At 44.7% G+C, this 23,715-nt stretch overlaps 1 long non-coding RNA gene across 1 annotated transcript in view; it reads left to right on the top strand.

The window, feature by feature from the left end:
* The window catches only part of LOC137525692 (uncharacterized), a 41,295-nt gene extending 18,367 nt beyond the window's left edge, over positions 1-22,928 (top strand). Inside the window, exon 3 of the long non-coding RNA XR_011022974.1 lies at positions 22,887-22,928. This is a non-coding gene — a long non-coding RNA (uncharacterized lncRNA). The remainder of the gene's footprint in view (positions 1-22,886) is intronic.
* Positions 22,929-23,715: the final 787 nt, after the last annotated feature.

Below are 23,715 nucleotides of genomic sequence, written 5' to 3'. Positions count from 1 at the left end.
CGACAAGCCCTCCTACCAAAAAGAAAGGCTTGGTGTGATTTGCCTTCTTAAAACAGAAAGCATTTGCAATAATTCAGCTTTAAGTGAACATCTGTGGTTACCCACAATGCACTGTTACTGAATATGCAAATTATCTCTTTATGCCCTTGTTTGCTACCTGTATGGGAAGGAAAGAAGGTAGGAATGGTCTCAAACAGTGACTGGCTTCATACACAAAGCTGCTGCAGTTTTTCTTCACGTATTAACTTGTAGCCGGCCTTAGTACATGACTAGGAAGCCAAAAGTTATTAGTGTGACATAGCTAACATTAGCAAATGATTTGGGTAATTTTAGCAGCAGCCCCAGCTGAAGATCTGTACCAGCTTCATGTCTCTACTACGTGTCACCTTTGAGTCAAAGTACTAGAAGAAGAGTGGAGCTCTATGCAAGAGTCACGATTATCCTATACTAAATACATTGCTCCACACAACCAAATATTTGCTATTTATTAAATTACTACCCCACTTTCCTGCACAGTAAATGTTGCACATTAGGCTGCAAGAATATATAATTTGATGTCTGTGTGCTGAAATAAATCATAAAGTTCACTGGGACACTTCCACACTCATAGAATATATCCATATACAGTGGGAAAGTTTGGGCAACCTTGTTAATCGTCATGATTTTCCTGTATAAATCGTTGGTTGTTATGATAAAAAATGTCAGTTAAATATATCATATAGGAGACACACACAGTGATATTTGAGAAGTGAAATGAAGTTTATTGGATTTACAGAAAGTGCGCAATAATTGTTTAAACACAATTAGGCAGGTGCATACATTTGGGCGCTGTTGTCATTTTATTGATTCCAAAACTTTTAGAACTAATTATTGGAACTCAAATTGGCTTGGTAAGCTCAGTGACCCCTGACCTACATACACAGGTGAATCCAATTATGAGAAAGAATATTTAAGGGGGTCAGTTGTAAGTTTCCCTCCTCTCTTAATATTCTCTGAAGTGTGGCAACATGAGGGTCTCAAAACTCTCAAATTACCTTGTAAAGAATAGCGGAGATGCCGTCACAGAGACTAGCGGCATGGCGGCTATCTCCGCGTATCAGCTGGCAGCCTCTGCCGCGCGGTTAAATGCTCAAGTTATGCCTGGTCCTTCCATTGCTCACAGGTTAAGGGCTACGCGCACGCGAGCAGAGCGACAGGACCTTTATGCAGCTAAGAGGGGGGTCAGCTGATCCTGCGGTCAGCTGACTCCAGCGGGCATCCGGATTGCTGAGGGATGGGGGCGGCGCTGGGGAGCTTGCTGGGTATATATAGAGCAGGCCTGTCAGTAACTCCGCGTCTGCTGTTGCGTATGCTATATGGTGTTAGCTCTCAGACCTCAGTCAGTTCCCAAAGTGTGTTAGAACCAGCCGGAGCTGGGAATTCACACTTAGCTAGATTCTGTTGATAGCTTTAAAGTACTAGTGCATTGTTTATTTGTTATGACCTATTGCTTCCTCTGACTATTCTTCCGTTTGTCGATTCTGTACCTCAATCTATCTGCTTCACGTTGCCGACCCAGCCTGTCCCTGATGTTGAATCAGTCTTCCGATTCTGTACTTTGTCCGCTCGTTGCCAAACTCTGCCTGTCTGACCACTCTACATGCACTGGTGGGCCCTGCCACCACTGAGGGAAATCAGTTTTCTGCACCAATCTCCTAGGTGTAGGATACGGCCTTCTATTCAGGATACCTGCTCCTCAGGTATCCTAGGCTGCAGTATTATCTGTGTCGCTTGCCATTAGGCTGCAGTACTATCTGTGTCATTTGCCATTAGGCTGCAGTACTATCTGTGTCACTCGCCATTAGGCTGCAGTACTATCTGTGTCACTTACTAGGCTGCAGCACTGTCTGTCTCACTCTAGCCTAGGCTGCAGTAACGCCTGAATCAAACCGGGCTTCAGCACCTAGGCTGCAAGACAGTCCGTTCTATCTGTCCTTCAAGAGAGCTTGAGTTCAGCTCTACTGTGGTTCTCTCCTTATACTGTGCACCAAACACTACCGGGCTGCAGTACACTCTGAATCACTTGTTCCTTAGGTTATCAGTTATCCAGCAGTATTGTATTATCCACATTAGCCCTCTTGCCTGCAGTACTGTCTGATTCACCCCACCATTAGGGGAGCATCAGCTGCAGGCTGAGTCACCCGCTCCTTGGGTAGGCTCTCTCATCTGAATTACTGTTACACCTAAACACGATCCTCCACTGGTTGTCATGTGTCAGGCTATACTAGTATTATTGGTGATTCTGCAGATCACCATATAATCAGGTATAGCATCTGTATTATTGATGATACTGCAGATCACCAATAATCAGAATTATCTGTGTTGCTGACACCAATCGTTACAGACCTGAAGGTAAAGATTGTTCACCATAAAGGTTTAGGGGAAGGATACAGAAAGCTGACTCAGAGATTTCAGCTGTCTGTTTCCACAGTTAGGAACATATTGAGGCAATAGAAGGCCACAGGCTCAGTTCAAGTTAAGGCTCAAAGTGGCAGACCAAGAAAAATCTCGGATAAACAGAAGTGACAAATGGTGAGAACAGTTAGTCAACTGACAGACCAGCATCAAAGACCTACAACATCATCTTGCTGCAGATGGAGTCACTGTGCATTGTTCAACCATTTGGCATACTTTACACAAGGAGATACTGTATGCAAGAGTGATGCAGAGGAAGCCTTCTCTCTGCCCACAGCACAAACAGAGCTGCCTGAGGTATGTTAAAGCACATTTGGGCAAGCCAGCTTCATTTTGGAATAAGGTGCTGTGGACTGATGAAACTAAAATGGAGTTATTTGGGCATAACAAGGGGCATTATGCATGGAGGAAAAACAACACATCATTCCAAAAAAAACACCTACCTACAGTAAAATATGGTGGTGGTTCCATTATGCTGTGGGGCTGTGTGGCCAGTGCAGGGACTGGGAAGCTTGTCAAAGTTGAGGGGCGCATGGATTCCACTCAGTATTAGCAAATTCTGGAGTACAGAAATCAGTAACAAAGCTGAAACTACGCTAGATCTTTCTACAAGACATCGACCCTAAACACTGCTCAAAATCCACTAAGGCATTCATGCAGAGGAACAAGTACAATGTTCTGGAATGGCCATCTCAGTCCTCAGACCTGAATATAATTGAAAATCTGTGGTGTGAGTTAAAGAGAGACATCCATGCTCGGAAGCCATCAAACCTGAATGAACTAGAGATGTTTTGTAAAGAGGAATGGTCCAAAATACCTTCAACCAGAATCCAGACTCTCATTGGAACCTAGAGGAAGTGTTTAGAGGCTTTAATTTCTGCAAAAGGAGGATCTACTAAGTATTGCTTTCATTTCTTTTTTGTGGTGCCCAAATTTATGCACCTGTCTAATTTTGTTTAAACAATTATTGCACACTTTCTGTAAATCCAATAAACTTAATTTCACTTCTCAAATATCACCATGTGTGTCTCCTATATCATATATATTTAACTGACATTTTTTATCATAACAACCAACAATTTATACAGGAAAATCAAGATGATTAACAAGCTTGCCCAAACTTTCGCATCCCACTGTATTTGTAAGCATATATGAAGCTAGTCATGTACCTTTCCTCATCAGCTGTCCCTTGTAATTCACTGCAGAAGCTGCTGAAAAAAATGCCCTTGCTTCATGTTGTGAGATGGCTAAGGTAATTAGTTACTGTAAATATATTATTTCCATTGTCACACAATGTGTAGAACAACTACCAACTGATGTCAGCTATCAGGATTCAGAATTGTTAGTGGGGTATTAATACCTGCCAGTCGCTAGCAGTCATGATAGGTGTGGTCCTATGTCTCACAGAAGGCTGAAAGCTGCAGCCGCTCCCAATAATTTCAGCCATGGATGAGTGGATTGGTTTCTACAGGGCATGCATGAAACTTATTCTATCATGCCCAGTCTGGATACGCTCATCCACTCACAGTTAGAAGAAACCTAAATGGGTACAGAGGATCCCTTCACTGGATTGGTGGTCTGCAGGAGAATCCTGGAAGTCTCTGGACCATTCAAAGGCTTCCTACTAATAAGGAAAGTATGTAATTTTTTTTCTCTCTCTTCAGGTCTAGTTGAAGCTATCTGCAATTGAGTATCTTCCACTGTCTCACAGTAAATAGTAAGGTGAGCTCAATCATGTAGCAATGGGGAAAAATTAGTGTCCATGATACATCACTTTCTGATATAAAAAACAATGCTCATTGACCGTGTAGTGCTGTCCAGCAGGTGGTCAGGTCAGGAAAAGAAGAACAACTTTAGTCATTTTGATTGTAGAGCCTAATTATCAGTTAGCAGTGTGCATCATTACAGAGTCTTACAGACTGTAGTTGTAATTAAACCCAAAACCTTTTGTCTTCTTTAGCTGTCAGCTACCAGTAAGGTGATATTAAAAAATGTGTTTAATTGATTCTAATTGACTCTAAACTTTATTCCCATCCTTTAAATTGATATATTTCTTTTTTTCAAATGTTAATATGAAGGAAAATAAACCAGGATAGAAAGGACCAGTGTGGTTTGAATTATAAAACAACATATTTTTCTTATGAAATCTATATGTATGCATGAATATATAGTGTGTTGGGGGCATGATTAGGGTTGTGGCAGGGGTTTGGCTTAAAGGGGCACTACAGCGAAATATAAGCTTGTGGGATTTCCCTAATAGTAAGTTTCTATTAGAAAAAGCACCATATATTAGACGGTGCTTTTGTTTACAAAGGTTATCTGTATAAGATTTATGGCTCACATACTGATCCTGCGTCACGTCGCAAGGCAAAGGAAATGATGGACTTTGTATTCGGTTAGGCTGTGTGATTACAGCTATCTCTCTCTTCGTCAGTTCAAAGCAATGCAAGTCCATTCTCATAATGCTGTGAAAGGTGTTTGATAAATAAACAGGCAGCCTGTTTATTTACCTAAGACATTGCAAAGTGCAGTACATTCTCCTGTAGTGCCCCTGTAAGTTTTTCTCTTTCTTCCTTCAAAAAGTTGTGAGTTAGGCCCCTACATGACCCCTCCCCCTGCCTTCCTCCATGTGATATATCCTCACTCTCTGCATTGGCTGAACTTTCTCCTGCAGCCAGGCTTTCCATCCTGATGCACACACTCAGAATGGGGTGCATAAGAAGCTGGAAGCCAAGTATGTAAAAGGGAGCAACTTCATGGCATATTTGGAAAGTCCAAATACACAATTCGTGGGTAGAAGCACTTTGATACACAAATTAGCAGTTGAAATTTGGGTTGAAGGCAGATGTATACATAAGGTGGAAGGACCGCTTGATGTCACTCCTCTTTGGTGTAATTATAGATAGCTGGCATCCTTTCATGCGGCTCCAGAATGGCAATGAGTCGGAGTCCCTACTTTCTCACATGTCATAGAACAGGGTGTCTTTAAAACCTTTGATCAGCTTGAACTTTTCTGTAATCTCTATAATGATTACTTTTATAAGTACTTGCAGTTTAGACATTTTTGGCTAACACAATTTGGCAGCCTGTGAACATCTTTTTCTGATTTCCCGATCATTGGTATCCTTCGTACGCAAGGAATGGGGAGGCTCCTTACTACCCTTTATTCTTCACTTATAACTGCGCTTGCGGGAGATGTCTCTGACCTTCTTAGGACTAGATGGGCTGGCTATCTTGTTGATCTTGATGATGAAGATTGGGAGGATACATTGGCGTCACATGTCCATGCGTCAACATCGGCTAACGGTAAATGAACACAAAATTTAACATCTTCTGACACAGCCGTACCTTACCCCACACCAGATTGCTAAGTTGCTCTCTGATTTGTTAGGGAAACAAATACCCCTCTGCCCTAAACTTTGTCTATTAGGACTTTTTACCCAAACAACAGTATATGAAATTTGAAGGTATTCTGTTAAGGGAATCTCTTTTATACACATGCAGAGCTATTACTATATGCTGGATTATGCCACTGTCACGGAAGAGCCGTGAGACCAGAAAACGCAATCGCAACCGGTTCCCTGATCCGATTGCCATTGACGAGCCAGATCAGATTCTTATGTCTATGGATACCAGGCAGTCAAGCCTGGGGGTCTCTGTTGTCTTCATAGGTGTTAGCAGAGTTCTTTTCATGAGAGCCAAGTATGCTCTCTGATAAAGCCTGTATAGTTAATTAACGTGATCAAAAGAGCCCCTTTCCTGGTCAGTGACACCGAGGTGTGAACGCTCTCCAGCAGTAAGCCCCAAATGGCAAGTGTTACTGCCTTTTGAAGAGATAGGATAAACTCAGCATGAGACCAGACTGCCTGACTCCGTCAGAAACAGAGAGAAAATGAATGCTGTATATGATTTTTTGCCTATTTTATTTATGGAATACCGTATCTAGGATAGTTATGAGAGTTGTATCATTGGGTTTGTAGTGTCTTGCTGAACCTTTTGATACTAGTCTTGAGGGCCAAGGGTTACGCTACAACCAAGTTATTAAACTTCTCAGAAACTGGACGCTCTACCCTTATCAAGTCTGATGTCATAGGAATTGTCATAATCTGAGGAATATTAATTTGGTATCAACTCAAATGTGGCATTTATCGGTTTTGAATTACAGCGTTTTATAAGTTTAAACCTAAATCTCTCTCCGAGGGAATGAACTGTGATTGGTTTGTGAACCGGAGTGGGCTGGCTTTGTTCTACCCCTAAAACTAGCTTCCATAAAACCAAGGTTCTTACAGGGAGTGGCATTCCTCTGATTCCATATTCATGTGAGCCTGCTGCTGCCTTGAGGACGGGCAGCAGCCATCTTGTCTGAACTTTGGCTCCTGAACTGAAACAAAGAACTGCCCGCGTTTTCCCAAAAAGGACATATTTCCACGAACTTAAGTATTTTCTCCCTTTTTATTTTTACACTGGCTACTAATATATATATATATATATATATATATATATATATATATATATATATATATATATATATATATATATATATATATATATATATATATATATATATATATATATATATATATATATATATATATATATATATATATATATATATATTACCAAGGGGTGAGCAGCACAAACCAAACTTTTTTATGCAATTCTATGCAAAGCATGCACGCAGCGCTGGAGGTCCCCAGACTCCATAAGAGATATATAAGTACAGAGGGGCTGCAGCACACAACAGGAAAACAGTGACAGGGGCTCTTGGTTACGCTTTAATGCGCTTAAGCTCACCAACTGCGCCAAAGTGTCCCTAATCTGGTGAGTCCTACTCTACCATGCAAAATGCCAGTTTTTTATAAGAAGTCTAGTGGGAACTAAACCAAAAACCCTAAAATGTCAACTAGATGGGAAAAAAAGGAAATTAAAAACACCTCACCTTTCACCTAGCTACCAAACGAACTCTCTGAACATGTGCAATGCACTTATTTATATACTTAACTGTGCTAGAGGTGGGCGTGGTCATGCAGGCTCACAGGGGAAAATTATAAATAAATTACCAAGGGGTGAGCAGCACAAACCAAATTTTTTTATGCAATTCTATGCAAAGCATGCACGCAGCGCTGGAGGTCCTGTTAAGCTTGGAGGTGTAATCTCCACAGTCAGCATACAACACATAAGCTGACGTGAAGGAGGTACACACACCAGCACAAGGGATCAGGATATCCCCAGTTTAGTGGAGGAGAGGACTGACTCCAATAGGAGATTGTGGTGCACAGAGCCGGTGCAGATCTGAACAGCCACAAACACTTTCGTAATAACGTCTCAGCGCAAAGTAGCGCTGAGCGCATAAACCAGGACTGAGGAGATCAGGACAGGTAGACAGAATGAACGCTTGCTAGCTAGCGATTACTTAGCGACAGCAAGCGTCCAAAACCAGACAGACTGGAATGAGGCAGCCAATGCGTTGCGGCGATGGCGTGCCTCACAAAGACAGGACAGGAGAGACAGGAAATAGCAGGATCGAGATAGATGAACGTAACACAGATAAATATACAATAAGTATGTTTTCCTAGCGTATTACAATTACAGCTATCAATGAAACTATTCGTAACGTCTGACTAACATATGTATATATTGGCAATGAACCGATATATGACATAAGCAGGAACTCTGACTAAGACTGAAGTAATACAGGGAACAGGACTCAGAAGGATTCGCTATCTCTTCGCAGAGATGAACGCAATCCACAAACAGGACCAGGAACAGGATTCAGAAGGATCCGTTATCTCCTCGCAGAGATGAACGCAATCCACAAACAGGACCAGGAACGGGATAACTAGCTCAGCACGGGTGTTCACGATACGCGCAAACTACCAAAACGTGCTGGAAAACTGACTAACTGAACACAGGAAATAAACAGTTCGTGTACGTATATATCAGCGACACTGATATATTAACGTAACACGAATACAAGGAAAATAACAAAATGCGCAAGTATGCGTATATATTGGCGATGAACCAATATATGACACAAGACAAGCAAGTAGCAACTTCTAGAACAAGAGCAGAACTAGGAGGACTCGCTGACCCCTTCGCAGGAGTCAGCGCAGTCCACACGGACCAGGAACGAGGTGGGGCACGAGCAGAGTAACAGATAGAGTCTGAAACTATGATAGCCCATGAGACATTGCAGGAAGCAGTTCTTTATACTGAGGTCATCCAATGGGAGCAGACCTGCAGATTCCCACACAAGTGAATGGTAATTAATCACAGGCTGATAGCAGGAAAAGGCAGACAATGATATGCAGCCTGCAGGAAAGGGACCGCCCCTCCACTGCAGCAGACAATGTTTGTTTACACAAAAGCATATTAAACTGTCATTAACTTCAGAGCGACTGCAGATGGAATCAGCAACTAGTTTAAGTGCAAACCAAACTATGCAAGCAAATGCATGTAATGACATTAGAACTGTTTGGTTTGCAATACCACTGCAGTCAGCAGTAAACGCTGCAGAAGCGATCATAACAGTACCCCCTCCCTTAAACGCGGCCTCTGGACGCCTATGAAAACTGACATATTTCTCCTGAACCACCCAAACCAAAAAAATCAGAAGTGGGAAATCCAGCAAACTGATCTGACTGAAAATTCATGAAGGTCGGATCCGTCCGACAAAACCAAATTCCCAAATCAGTCTCACCAAAACTAGACCAATTGGAACCAGAACCTACCGAACCATGCCCGTCAGCACTACAAGCCTCAGTGTGATACCCATCAGAACCACGACTTCCAGAGAAAAGCCCCCAGAAACTCTCTGAGCGATACCCACCGCCTTCCCGGGACTGTCCAAAAACGCCAAAGCCTTTGCAATGCCCACCGGAACTGTCCCCACCAACACAAAACCCACCGTTGAACCAGTCCAAGGTACCAGGACAAGTTTCCTCAGAGATCTCCCAGAACACTTGGAAGCTCCAAAGAGATCCCCACAGGTCAGAACGCCCCTTAGGCTCACATGGAGAACCATCAAGAACCCCTATGGAACCCAGGGCAACTCTAGAGTCAGGGTCACAAGGACAAACATCAAGATCAGGGTTTTTAGGGACCAGAACCATCTCCGGGCATGCAGGCCAACCGGCAACATCAGAACATGTCTCCACTAGGGAAGCGTGTGAGCACGCCAACACAGACACACTTGGGCATTCTGGCATACGAAGCACATCTGGGCACACTGGCACAAGAGAGACTTCTGGGCATGTCAAGGAACTGCAAACCTCAAAGTCAGTCAAGGTAGGACCGAAACCAGGACTGGGCAAAAAAAAATCATCATGACTAGACTTCACAGTTACTGGATTGTCACTAAAAAATGCAGGATTAGACTTAGATGTCTCTGATTCCAGCAAAGTTATTAACAAATCATGTTCAGGGGCATTTACAAGACAGGACAAATCTTCTGATGTATGCACCGAACTAGACAGGGTTCCCATAACTTCTTCTGCACTAGACAGAGACTCATCAAATACACTGGATTGGAGCTCATGAAGGGCTGCAAAACAAGTCAGTAGTGCAGCAATCCCCACTGAACTAGGCAAAACTGAGTAACTCACTGGACAGGAAGGGGACTCAGGAATTTCTGCCACACCGGCCAGAGAACCAGAATTTTCCAGGATACAGGGCTGGGTTTCAGAAACACTCATTAACCCGGACTGAAATTCTGAGATTTCTATTATTTTTTCCAGCGAGTCAGAATTATCCATGTTACAGGGCAAGACTTTTGAAACATTCAGAGGACAGGGCTGGAGTTCCTCGGCTGTTACAACACTGGAGAGGGACTCAACAACATTGGTTAAATCAGACTGTGTACAGGGCAAGGTATCTGACACACTTGCTGACGAGGACAATATTTCAATGGCTTCTGCTTCGCTGGGCAGAAATTCATCAAGTTTTATTAGAGCAGACTGTAATTCCAAAACAGCTGCTAGACAAGTGAATATTACTGTAACACCAACTGAGGTAAGCAGTGCCTCAGACTGTTCTGCTAGAGGGTTTGAAGTATCCCAAGTACTGGGTGAAGCATAAGACTCTGTGACCACAGCTTCACTGGACAGGATCACCGAACAGTCCACATTGCAGGGCAAAACCATGGAAGCACCTGCTGGACAGCATAATGATTCTGTGACCTGAGTTTCATTGGAGAGATCTACTGCACAATTCATGGTACAGGGCAAGTTCACTGGAACATTTTCTGAACACGGTAATAATTCTGCGATTTCGGACTCACATAGCAGACGCTGTGAGTTATTCATGAGACTAGAGTGAGGTGTAGAAACAGGAAGATCAAAACACAATGTTTGCGCATCTAAATCACCATTCAATTGTGAAATTGGAAAATTCAGATGTTGGGGTTCTGAGATTTCTGGACAGGATTGCTGGGACTCAGAAACTGATGTAGTGCATCTATTGGCATCTGCTGGATCAGACAGGAGTTGAACTTTATTAACACAGGTAATTTCTGCAGAAGTATTTGCAGAGACAGGCAAGATTTTTCTGGTGTCTGTTTCACTGAACAAAGACTCATGAGTACTGGCTAAGCTGGACTCAGAAGTCAGCAGGACCTCTGGGTCCTCTGCTGAGAAATTTGTGCATGGCAAGATTAAGGAAGTATTAGTAATTTCTGTCTTACTGGGAAGTAACACTGAGTTATCCATGGTACAGGGTGGAATTACAGGAACTTCAATTTCACACAAAAGGAGCTCTGAATCACTCGCTGAATCAGCCAAAGGTGCTGAAGCAGGCGAGTCCTCAGGAACTGAGGAAGTGGAACAATCTCCACTAGACAGTGTGTCTTCCCTGGTATCAACTGATTGAATCGCATAAAAATCGTCCAGAATCATTCTCCACACATCGATCAATGGAGCCACAAATCATACCCACATACACCGGTTTTTATTAGGTTATAGGCAGACTTAATGCATGCATTCAATACTAATTCACTCTTTGCACTGTAAAACTGACAAAATGAACTTGCATCTTTCTTCCATTCATAGACCAGGGCTTCCATCTCTCCTTTCTCAAATGGAGGATCCCATGCATATTTAACAGCTGAGCATTCCGGCTGATCATAGTTTGCAAATGTGTTAGTGGCAGAAACATACATTGGGTTATTTAGCAGGTGATTGGCCGATTTCTTATTCCTAAGGATCTCCAATACCTGTAGCAAGCGTTGAACTGTAGTGTATGCAAATTTCCCTTGCTGCACGAATAAATTGATCTGTTCAATACTCTGTAATATATCTTCATAATCATATTCAGATAATTCATTTAAACAAGAACTTTTATTTTCCCTGGCTAGCAATGAAAGTTCATTAGTAGTTTCATAGGTCCATTTGACTCCCCTGAATGGTGACTGAATTTCATTATCTGCTACTGGCGGAGTCTCATTACAGATCTGATGCGCAGTCGCTAAGGGCAACGACTCCGCTGATTGTAACGCCTTTCTTTTGGAGCGTTTACGTTTGGCTTTAGACCCTGCTGCCTTAGCAGAAGAAAAGTTATCAGAACAATTATCTGCTTGCTGATTATTTTTGTAGGCAGTAGAAGGAGCAGCTGATTGACAAGCTGCCAGGAGCTTATCAAAAGGGCTAGGCAAATCGGTTTTGCGCAGCCAGTTATGGATCACAAACGCTAGAAATTCCAGTGGTCTTTCTTTTAAATTGGTATGATCTAAGACATCGTAGGCCCACTGAAACAATCTTCCCTTAAATAAAACATAAACTAGCTGGGAGGCCCACGTTGAAACAGGAGTAGCCTGGAGCTCGGGATTAGCCAGGAACCTGGTACATTCAGAAAAAAACTCATTTTCTGTTTCAGAATTGAGCTTCTCAAATTTCTTAAAGGAACAGGAACCATAACAAACAGTGTCATTTTTGCTGGGAACCCCCCCCACAATGGGGATTGGTAATGGGGCTATCATAATGTTAAGCTTGGAGGTGTAATCTCCACAGTCAGCATACAACACATAAGCTGACGTGAAGGAGGTACACACACCAGCACAAGGGATCAGGATATCCCCAGTTTAGTGGAGGAGAGGACTGACTCCAATAGGAGATTGTGGTGCACAGAGCCGGTGCAGATCTGAACAGCCACAAACACTTTCGTAATAACGTCTCAGCGCAAAGTAGCGCTGAGCGCATAAACCAGGACTGAGGAGATCAGGACAGGTAGACAGAATGAACGCTTGCTAGCTAGCGATTACTTAGCGACAGCAAGCGTCCAAAACCAGACAGACTGGAATGAGGCAGCCAATGCGTTGCGGCGATGGCGTGCCTCACAAAGACAGGACAGGAGAGACAGGAAATAGCAGGATCGAGATAGATGAACGTAACACAGATAAATATACAATAAGTATGTTTTCCTAGCGTATTACAATTACAGCTATCAATGAAACTATTCGTAACGTCTGACTAACATATGTATATATTGGCAATGAACCGATATATGACATAAGCAGGAACTCTGACTAAGACTGAAGTAATACAGGGAACAGGACTCAGAAGGATTCGCTATCTCTTCGCAGAGATGAACGCAATCCACAAACAGGACCAGGAACAGGATTCAGAAGGATCCGTTATCTCCTCGCAGAGATGAACGCAATCCACAAACAGGACCAGGAACGGGATAACTAGCTCAGCACGGGTGTTCACGATACGCGCAAACTACCAAAACGTGCTGGAAAACTGACTAACTGAACACAGGAAATAAACAGTTCGTTTACGTATATATCAGCGACACTGATATATTAACGTAACACGAATACAAGGAAAATAACAAAATGCGCAAGTATGCGTATATATTGGCGATGAACCAATATATGACACAAGACAAGCAAGTAGCAACTTCTAGAACAAGAGCAGAACTAGGAGGACTCGCTGACCCCTTCGCAGGAGTCAGCGCAGTCCACACGGACCAGGAACGAGGTGGGGCACGAGCAGAGTAACAGATAGAGTCTGAAACTATGATAGCCCATGAGACATTGCAGGAAGCAGTTCTTTATACTGAGGTCATCCAATGGGAGCAGACCTGCAGATTCCCACACAAGTGAATGGTAATTAATCACAGGCTGATAGCAGGAAAAGGCAGACAATGATATGCAGCCTGCAGGAAAGGGACCGCCCCTCCACTGCAGCAGACAATGTTTGTTTACACAAAAGCATATTAAACTGTCATTAACTTCAGAGCGACTGCAGATGGAATCAGCAACTAGTTTAAGTGCAAACCAAACTATGCAAGCAAATGCATGTAATGACATTAGAACTGTTTGGTTTGCAATACCACTGCAGTCAGCAGTAAACGCTGCAGAAGCGATCATAACAGGTCCCCAGACTCCATAAGAGATATATAAGTACAGAGGGGCTGCAGCACACAACAGGAAAACAGTGACAGGGGCTCTTGGTTACGCTTTAACGCGCTTAAGCTCACCAACTGCGCCAAAGTGTCCCCAATCTGGTGAGTCCTACTCTACCATGCAAAATGCCAGTTTTTTATAAGCAGTCTAGTGGGAACTAAACCAAAAACCCTAAGATGTCAACTAGATGGGAAAAAAAGGTAATTAAAAACACCTCACCCTTCACCTAGCTACCAAACGAACTCTCTGAACATGTGCAATGCTGTTGTGTGCTGCAGCCCCTCTGTACTTATATATCTCTTATGGAGTCTGGGGACCTCCAGCGCTGCGTGCATGCTTTGCATAGAATTGCATAAAAAAATTTGGTTTGTGCTGCTCACCCCTTGGTAATTTATTTATAATTTTCCCCTGTGAGCCTGCATGACCACGCCCACCTCTAGCACAGTTAAGTATATAAATAAGTGCATTGCACATGTTCAGAGAGTTCGTTTGGTAGCTAGGTGAAGGGTGAGGTGTTTTTAATTTCCTCTTTTTCCCATCTAGTTGACATTTTAGGGTTTTTGGTTTAGTTCCCACTAGACTGCTTATAAAAAACTGGCATTTTGCATGGTAGAGTAGGACTCACCAGATTGGGGACACTTTGGCGCAGTTGGTGAGCTTAAGCACGTTAAAGCGTAACCCAGAGCCCCTGTCACTGTTTTCCTGTTGTGTGCTGCAGCCCCTCTGTACATATATATGTACATATATATATATATATATATATATATATATATATATATATATATATATATATATATAATAGGCTAAGTGCCTTAACCTTCAAGCAAGAAGAAGAAGTAGCACCCTGCCCCCAGGGCCGGTCCAAGCAAAATGAAGGGGCCGGTGCAAGCAAGAAGAAGTAGCGCCCTGCCCCCAGGGGTGGTCCTACAGTTGCCGCCGAGCTGGAGGGGGTGGCAGGCAGGAAGGGGGTATTGGGCACAGTGGTGGGGAGGGGGGTCGGACCCCCCCTCCCTCACCTGGGTCCCCCATCTGCGCTCCCCCTCTAGCTTAAGTTCAGCAGCAGCCGCCGCTATTAGTAAGAGGCAGTGGGCGGGGATGACTCACCTCTTCCGCGTTCCAGCGTGCGTTCCACTGTCATCACTTCCTGCAATGCCGTCCACTTACAATACAGTGAGCGGCATTGCAGGAAGTGAAGACAGTGGAACGCAGAAGAGGTGAGTCATCCACGCCCGCTGCCTCTTACTAATAGCGTCGGCAGCTGCTGCTGAGCTTAAGCTGGAGGGGGAGCGCAGATGGGGGACCCAGGTGAGGGAGGGGGGTCCGACCCCTCTCCCTGCCGTTGTGCCAAATACCCGCTTTCTGCCCGCTACCCTCTTATGCGGCGTATGTTACGCCGCGGATCCACTAGTGTCTCTATAATTGTTGATTTTCATGATTTTCTCGTATATATTAATTATTTATATTGCATTAATAATAAACAACTAAAAAGTTGTTTTATTTGTTCAGCTACACCTGCTATTCAGCCGCACAGAAAGAATTCTAGCTTCTGAAGAGTCGCTACTATTGTTGATAGCTAGACAAAATAGAGTGTGTTTAACCGTTTTTATTTGCAGGTATTTATTTGCAGGTATTAGTCTCAGTATAGTTAGGACTCCTACCCTTCTGTAGGATGGTGGCCTTTCTAGGCGATCTGCTGCCAAAATCCTAGCGGTTTCTGCGCACCGATTGCGACCACATATTTCATGGTCTGTGTGCTAAAACCGATTGGAAGGCATTGTGCGGTCCGGCCACTTTGATAGCCACAACTGCCAACAGTGTCTGACTGGGTTTGCAAATTAATAAAGTGTTGCCTTTTATTAAACTGGTTTATCAGCACAGAGGTTACCCAGCCACATTTACTAAAGTATGGGGCAAGTGGACCTTGTCACCTCTCACATTGGCCATATAACTCTTTGCTGGTGTTAAGATGGTACGTTTCCACTTATTGTAGTATCTGTGTAACGATAAGTGTAACACAGAGAGGGTCTGATTACCGGTGATCTGCAGTATCACCGAGAATGCAGAATATACCCGATTATTGATGATCTGCAGTATCACCGATAATCAGATATATCTACTAACCTCTGGACACCTGAGAGAGAAGTGAGTGATTGGGTGTAACAGTAACACTGTAGACTGTACCTGAGGAGTAGGTACAGAGGCAGTAAGGAATACTGCACAGTAGAATGCCCCTTCCGTAAGCCTAGACTCTCCCAGGGGAGGAGCTAAGCAGAATGTGGGAAGGACAGAGCGTGAGTGACACCAATGAGTGGGTGTCACTAACAGATCTGGGAACTGCCTCTAACAGTAAGGCTAGTTCTCGAGGTCGGCCAAGCCAGGTCGTCAACACACAGACAGATAAAGTACAGAATCAGAAGGCAGATACGGAATCCAATAACAGGCAGGGTCAGGCAACAGAGAATCGGAATAACTAGGTACAGAATCAGGAGTCAGGTACAGAGTCCAGGAACGAGCAGAGATTGGCAACAGGATATCAGAAATAGCAAGGTACAGGATCAGAGTTCAGAGGAATATTATTATTATTATTATTTATTAGATTTATATAGCGCCAACATATTATGCAGCGCTGTACAATAAATAGGATTACAGACAATCATAACAGGGTTGACAGAACAATACAGGTAACAGACCATAGATACAACAATACAGGTAATAGCAATAAGATACGCAACACAATGCAGATAATAGTACAATGCCAGATCATAAACTGGAATGGTAGTGGTAAAAAAAATACCAGTTCCAAATTCTGGGTAAAGTGCACATAGTCAAGTATGATACACAAGGGAAGAGGGCCCTGCTAAAGGCTTACAATCTAGAGGGAGGGGCTGGTGACACAAAAGGAGGGGGTGCATCAAGAAGTTATTGGCAGAAAGGATTAGGGTAGTGTTGAGTTGATGTAGGCCTCCTTGAAGAAGTGAGTTTTGAGTGCTTTTTTGAAGGTGTTGAAGGTGGGAGCGAGCCTGATGGGCAGCGGGAGAGAGTTCCACAGGATAGGGGCAGCTCTAGTGAAGTCCTGCAGTCTGGCATGGGAGTGCGAGATGCGTGGGGTGGTTAAGAGGAGGTCGTTGGAGGAGCGAAGTGGGCGGCCAGGTGTATATCTGCTGACCAGGTCAGAGATGTAGGTTGGGCAGGACTTGTGTAAGGATTTGTATGCCAAACATAGGATCTTGAAGCTGATTCTGAAGTGAATTGGAAGCCAATAAAGGGATTTGAGTAGGGGAGTTGTGGAGACAGAGCGGTGGGAGGAGTAGATGAGTCTGGCTGCTGCGTTCATGATGGATTTTAGGGGGGCGATGCGGTTTTGAGGAAGGCCTGACAAGAGGGAGTTGCAGTAGTCCAGGCGGGAGATGATGAGGGCATGGACAAGGAGTTTGGTAGTGTCTGGGGTCAGGAAAGGCCGGATCTTGGAGATGTTGCGTAAGTGGAAATAGCAGGCTCTAGCTACGGTTTGGATGTGGGAGGTGAAGGAGAGGGCCGAGTCTAGGGTGACACCCAGGCAGCGGGCTTGTGTGGTTGGATGAATGATTGTGCCATTGACAGTGACATAGAGGTCAGTGGGGGGTGAAGCAGCACGGGGCGGGAAGATTAGGAGCTCAGTCTTATCCAGGTTTAATTTTAGGAACCTGGCAGACATCCACGATGAAATAGCTGAGAGACCAGAGGATACCTTCTCCATGGTGGTGGTGGAGAGGTCAGTGGTATGGAGGTAAATCTGGGTGTCATCTGCATATAGGTGATAGTTGAAACCCAGAGAGGAGATGAGTTTTCCGATGGAGGCGGTGTAAATGGAGAACAGCAGGGGACCAAGAACAGAGCCTTGGGGGACCCCAACTGAAAGTGGGAAGGAGGTTGAGGAGGAACCATTGAAGGAGGTCTTGAAGGAGCGATTTGAGAGGTAGGAGGAAAACCATGCTAGGGCACGGTCTTGGATACCCACAGATTGCAGGGACTGGAGTAGCAGGGAGTGATCAACAGTGTCGAATGCTGAGGAGAGGTCTAGGAGGAGAAGGATAGTGTATTTTCCTTAGGCCTTGGCAAGCGTGAGGTCATTGACGACCTTGGTGAGGGCAGTCTCGGAGGAGTGGCCTGGCCGAAATCCTGATTGTAGGGGATCAAACAGGGAGTTGGAGTCAAGGTAATGGGTCATGCGTTGGTGCACTAAACGCTCTAGGAGTTTAGATGCAAAAGGGAGTAAGGAGATGGGACGGTAGCTGGATGGAAGTGAGGGGTCTAGTGAGGGTTTTTTAAGTAGGGGAAGTACAGTGGCCTGTTTGAAGTCAGAGTGGAAGGTACCCGTGGATAGGGAGAGGTTAAACAGAGTGGTGAGGACAGGAGCCAGAACAGGGAAGTGAGGATGGAGGCATTTGGATGGCACAGGGTCTAGAGGGCTGGAGGTGGCAGGAGAAGTGGCTAGGAGACGGCTGACTTGGTCCTCTGTGATAGGAGTAAAGGCAGTGAGTGGTGGGTGGGGTGGGGAATAGGTATTGGTGGGGGAGGAAGAGGTGGTGGAGTGGAGGCATGAGATTTCCCGTCGGATGCTGGCTATTTTGTCGGTAAAGTGGGTGGACAGATCAGTGGCTGAGAGGGCGGAGGTGGGTGGAGGAGTGGTGGGGTTAAGGAGGGAGTTGAAGGTGGCGAAGAGGCGCCGAGGGTTGGAGGCTTGGGATCCGATCAAGGCAGCAAAGTATTTTTGTTTAGCATCAGTTAATGCGGTATAGAACAGCTGCAGGTTGGCCTTGTACGCCAAGAAGTCGGAGTTGTTGCGGGATTTCCTCCATTTGCGTTCGTAGGTGCGTGTCTGTTTTTGGAGGTTGCGAGTGTGTGCATTGTGCCAGGGCTGGGGGTTGATGGGACGGCTGGGGCGGAATGTGGGGGGTGCAGCAATGTATAGGGCTGCTGAAAGGGCCTGGTTGTATTTGGCCACGGCTTGGTTTGGGCAGGTAACGTTTGGGAGGGTGGATGTGAGGGAGTGGAGGGCGTTGGCTAGTGCAGTTGGGTCTAGGTTATGCAAATCTCTCTGCCAACGACCTGAGGGTGGTGGAGGGTTGGGGGAGGATGATGGGGAGGTGGAGAAAGAGAGAAGGTGATGGTCGGAGAGGGGGAAGGGTGTGATATCCAGGTTGGGGAGGGTAGCGGATTTTGAGAGAATCAGGTCGAGAGTGTGGCCAGTGCGGTGGGTGGGGGAATTGGTGTGTTGGGAGAGGCCAAGGGAAGTAGTGAGGGAGAGCAGTTGAGAGGCTTCAGGGGAGTAAGGACAGTCCATGGGGATGTTGAAGTCCCCAAGTATGATTGTGGGGAGGTCAGAGGAGAGGATGTGTGGGAGCCAAGAGGCCAGGTTGTCCAGGAATTGTTTAATGGAGGTGGAAGGGGGGCGGTAAAGGACTGCGATGACTGCTGGAAGGGGATGGTAGAGGCGGATAACATGTGTCTCAAAGGATGTAAAGTTTAAAGAAGCGGGTGGCGTGAGGACACAGAAAGTGCAGGACGGGGAGAGGAGCAGACCCACCCCTCCCCAGACCTGTTTTCTGGTCTGGGGGTGTGACTGAGGTGAAGTCCCCCATAGGAGAGGGCGGCTGCTGCAGCAGAGTCAGAGGGGGTGAGCCATGTCTCTGTGAGGGCAAGGAGGGTGAGGGAGTTGGAGAGGAAAAGGTCATGGATTTCAGTGAGTTTGTTGCGGACTGATCTAGCATTCCAGAGGGCGCAGGAGAGAGGGGTGGTGTGCTTGTGAGAGGTCTGGATGGGAATGAGGGAGGAGAGGGAGTGAGTGTGGGTGCGGGAAGGAACTGTGAGGGAGGTGGAGACATGTTTGGAGTGGGGTGTGCATGGAGTCAGTGATGGAGTGGTATGGGAGTTGCGTGGGGTTGGAGGGTAAAATGGGAGGGTAGAGTTACATAAGGTGACCTTATTGAGGACTAGGTGGTGAAGGAGCAGGTGGAGGAAGAGCATATTGTGATATGTAGATAGTGGAGGAAGAGGTGTGCAGAAAGGTGGAGGAGTCATGGAGTTTGAGAGTAGGGAGAGATGGTTTGTGCAGGCCGAGATGTTTGGCAGTGTTTAAAGTTGTAAATAATGCAAATACCTTAGTGACTGCTTAATGCTGCTGTATTGCTGGTGAATTCTGGTAAATTCAATTAGTAAGATCCTTAAAGCGATCCTTAAAATGCGAGCCGACAATCGTCAAAGCCGATTACACAGCATCCTTATAAACATCCACACAGCCCTAGTGTTTGAATAAAATTGGTCTAGAGACCATTAGCCTCCACTACAATCAGCTATGAGCTGGACAGGAAGTTGACCAGCATGGGGGTGGACTATGCAAATACTTAGAGCTGGGTGGATAAAGAGGTGTGAATCAAGCAGACAGTAAGATAACAATAGCTGGGGGGAGGGGGGGCAGGTAAATGCAAGCAATTTAGATATTAGAGTAAGGGCAGATCAGAAAAAATAATTAAGTCACATACACAGGCAGATGCAATTTGGGAATCGTGTGCAGATGTAGAAAGTCACATACACAGGCAGATGCAATAGTCAGGCAGGCAGAAGGTCATAACAAATAATACAATTCAATATTCCTAATGCTAAGGTGTGAACTCCTTGATGTCAACACCTTTGGAAACTATGCTAGAACACAGAAACAGACAAGGCCTGAGTGCTACCACGTAGTGATCGCAACGTCAGACAACCAGAGAATGACCAGCACCCAGTATATATACTAAAGCGCTCTCCAGCGCCACCCTAAAGTGCTGGACCAATGAAAAGTGGTGGAGATGTCAGCTGACCAGCTTGTTCAGCTGACCTTCTTCTGGTTGTCATATAAACTCTGCCTCTCAGCGCGCGCGCACGTCATTCTGAACCTGTGTGGACTATCAGTCCCAGCCACACCAGTCATGTTTTGCAATGTCTCTGCTGGCCTGCACGCGGGGTGAGGCGCACCGCTATCAGCACATGCGGTGGCCTCCCCGCCCCTGGTCAGACTGTCAGTAGCAGGCCTGTGCGCACGGGTTTTTCTGCGTTCCGCTATGCCAGCCACGGAAACAGCCGCTTCATCCTGCGTCCATGCGGCGGCTTGTCCGCGTTTCTTCACAATCTGAGGAAGCAGTTTTGATCACTATAGTCACTTTACTGTTGATTGTTTGATTGTTGATGACACTTATTGTTCCTTAGCGTCAAGATAATGTGTAACTATTATCAGCAAGAGAGTGCTGAACCGTCCTATCCCCCACTAATACCCATGTGAAAAGAATAGAATATAACTTTCCTCCCCTCAAATAGAAAAAAATAAGATTTTTTTTTCTATTTGAGGGGTGATAAGTTATAGTCTATTCTTTCCACATGGGTCATAGTAGGGGATATGACAGTTCAGCACTCTCTTGCTGATAATAAGAACACATTATACATCTTATTTTTGGCTCATAAAACCTAGTGCTACTGTGGCTATGGCCAAAATAAATTGAGTACTTCTTGGTGTTTTCTACTTTGATTATGTTACACCTGGATATACATATATTCTTCTCCTTTAATTTTATTCCTGTCTTTTTGCATAAGATTTGGTTAATGGCTCTTGTATTATAAATCTATGATCCTGCACCCTGTTATTTGGGTAATTATGATACAATGGCCCCGCCCATACAATGCCCATTGGTTAATCCTGAATGACATGTAAACCAACTGAATTTATAAGATACCATACTGCTATGTTGTTTTCATTATTGACTTGATATAACGGAGGGCGGACCACTGTGAAACGCGTTGTCTTTCCCCTTTTCATAATTTTTTAAAACTTTTTTATCCTCCCATGACTTTTTGCACACCGCTGCACTGCCCAATCAGCGATGTGTTTTACCAGCATCATCTGGTCTCCATGGTACGACACAGACGCTGATGACGTTTACCTTAGTGACGTTGGTTGCATCACGTGACCTCCAGCGGCCATCCAGATAGCCCGGTCCCCGGCTCACTCAAAGAGGGACACAAATGAGTATGGGCTGGGCACTTCCTGACAGCCGCAACACAACCAGGTGAGACTTATCCTGGAGGGGTTACCTTACTTTACTGCAAGAGTCTCAGAGCACTCTTCTTCTTTTGTATTTTCTATTTTAGTGGATCATTGGAGCAGACTGAGCACTGGACTGGGGTGGCTTGATCGCACCTAGGGGGGTATCCACATCCCCATATTTGTTTGCTTGGCCTGTAGGCTGGCTTCTCAGCAGCAACTAGTATGGATATCTTAGGTAAATAAACAGGAATCTGCTTGCTTATTTACCTAGGTCATCTTTACTTACTTGCCTCTGATGAGCCAGCCTACAGTACAGGTTTTCATCACACACACTGGGAGTATAGAAATAGCTGTACAGGCAGCTGAAGGACATTGCTTCCTCCTAAATGACAGCCCTAGATCTGTAAGAGGTGCTATACATTATCCTATCCAGTCAGGATTTGTAACCAGATACACTGTCTAATGTCTTTCTCTTGCTATTAGAAACATGCTACTGGGGTTATAGGGTTATCCCAGTAGCCACATTTTGCTGTAGTGCCCATTTAATATATGTCTAAGTATAGTGATAGGGATGAGAAGAGCACAAATAAGGTATTGCACATGGAAGACAGGGCACCATTTAGCCATGGGCCCTGGAGAACCTTGTCCCAGCCCTGTACAGAACGGCATTTCAAAAAATGAATTTTAGCCATAAAAGCCTCATTTGATGCAAAGAAAATTGAGTTCTCAATGTATTAATATATTAAGGGTATCATTAATTTCCTATATTTAGATCAATGTCTGGAGTTGTGCTTTGCCTAGCCTTCAGATGATTCCCAATATTGGCTGTATCTGTGAATTCACTGGGATGTACATCTGGTACAGTGTATGTTTCCTCGAAAGCCTCACCATGTTTTTATTCTGACATGTAGTAATTTCATGCACCCCTGGTTATTGTGAAGAATGTCTACAGCCTCCATTATGTCTCTGATTCAGGAAAGAGCATTGCGGTGTGTCTACGAGGTGAGAAATACAACATCTTCTGCTTCTGATTCTGTTAGATAATGGAAAAAGCCTACAGCTGCATGACCTTGGCTGCGATGGACGTTATATAAATAAATAGGATTCTCTCTATTGCCTTTCTTGTTTATTCTGTATTTGAAAATCGGTTACAACTTTGAAAAGTTTTCATCTGTCACAAATGAACAAACATGTTTTGTTCAAGTTTATAGAACAATAATAACTGGTAATATTAATCTTAAACTAACAGAATGTGCTTGGTGTGCTGTGTCTGTCTGTTTCAGTGCTTTCACTATTCTAGTTCCCTGTATGCACTACCGTAGAACTGGCTATGAGGGATTCTCCCCAGCTAAGCCACAGAACCCCTACCTGCCAGAATATCCTTCATTTAACTCAAAGCACCCTTACATGCTATTCTGTTAATGCACAGCAACGCTACTTGACGCATTCTCTCCTAGCTAAGCCACAGCAACCCGTGGCCTAGCAATAGGGGATGCAGAGGTTGAGGCTGAGGCACAGGGGCCCTCCTTCATCCATTTTATTAGCTTTTTATTGGTGCTATGCTGATAATGAACACCTCTATATGTGCATTGAATAGTAGTAATCCTTAACAAGCTAATTTGTTACTCTGATTACACCTCGCTGACACTGCAGCTGTCTTTGGTAGGTTTTGGGGCTCCATATCAATAGATTGCTTGGGGCCCCATTTAAAACTTGCACTGGGGCCCCAGGCTCCTTTGTTACACCACTGACAACAACCCTGCATGCCGCATTCCCTCCCAGCTAAGCCACAGCAACAATACAT

The sequence above is a fragment of the Hyperolius riggenbachi genome, chromosome 7 (genome assembly GCF_040937935.1).
Source record: "Hyperolius riggenbachi isolate aHypRig1 chromosome 7, aHypRig1.pri, whole genome shotgun sequence".
In the NCBI taxonomy this organism is placed as follows: Eukaryota; Metazoa; Chordata; class Amphibia; order Anura; family Hyperoliidae; genus Hyperolius; species Hyperolius riggenbachi.
This window is presented reverse-complemented; position numbering and strand designations above follow the sequence as displayed.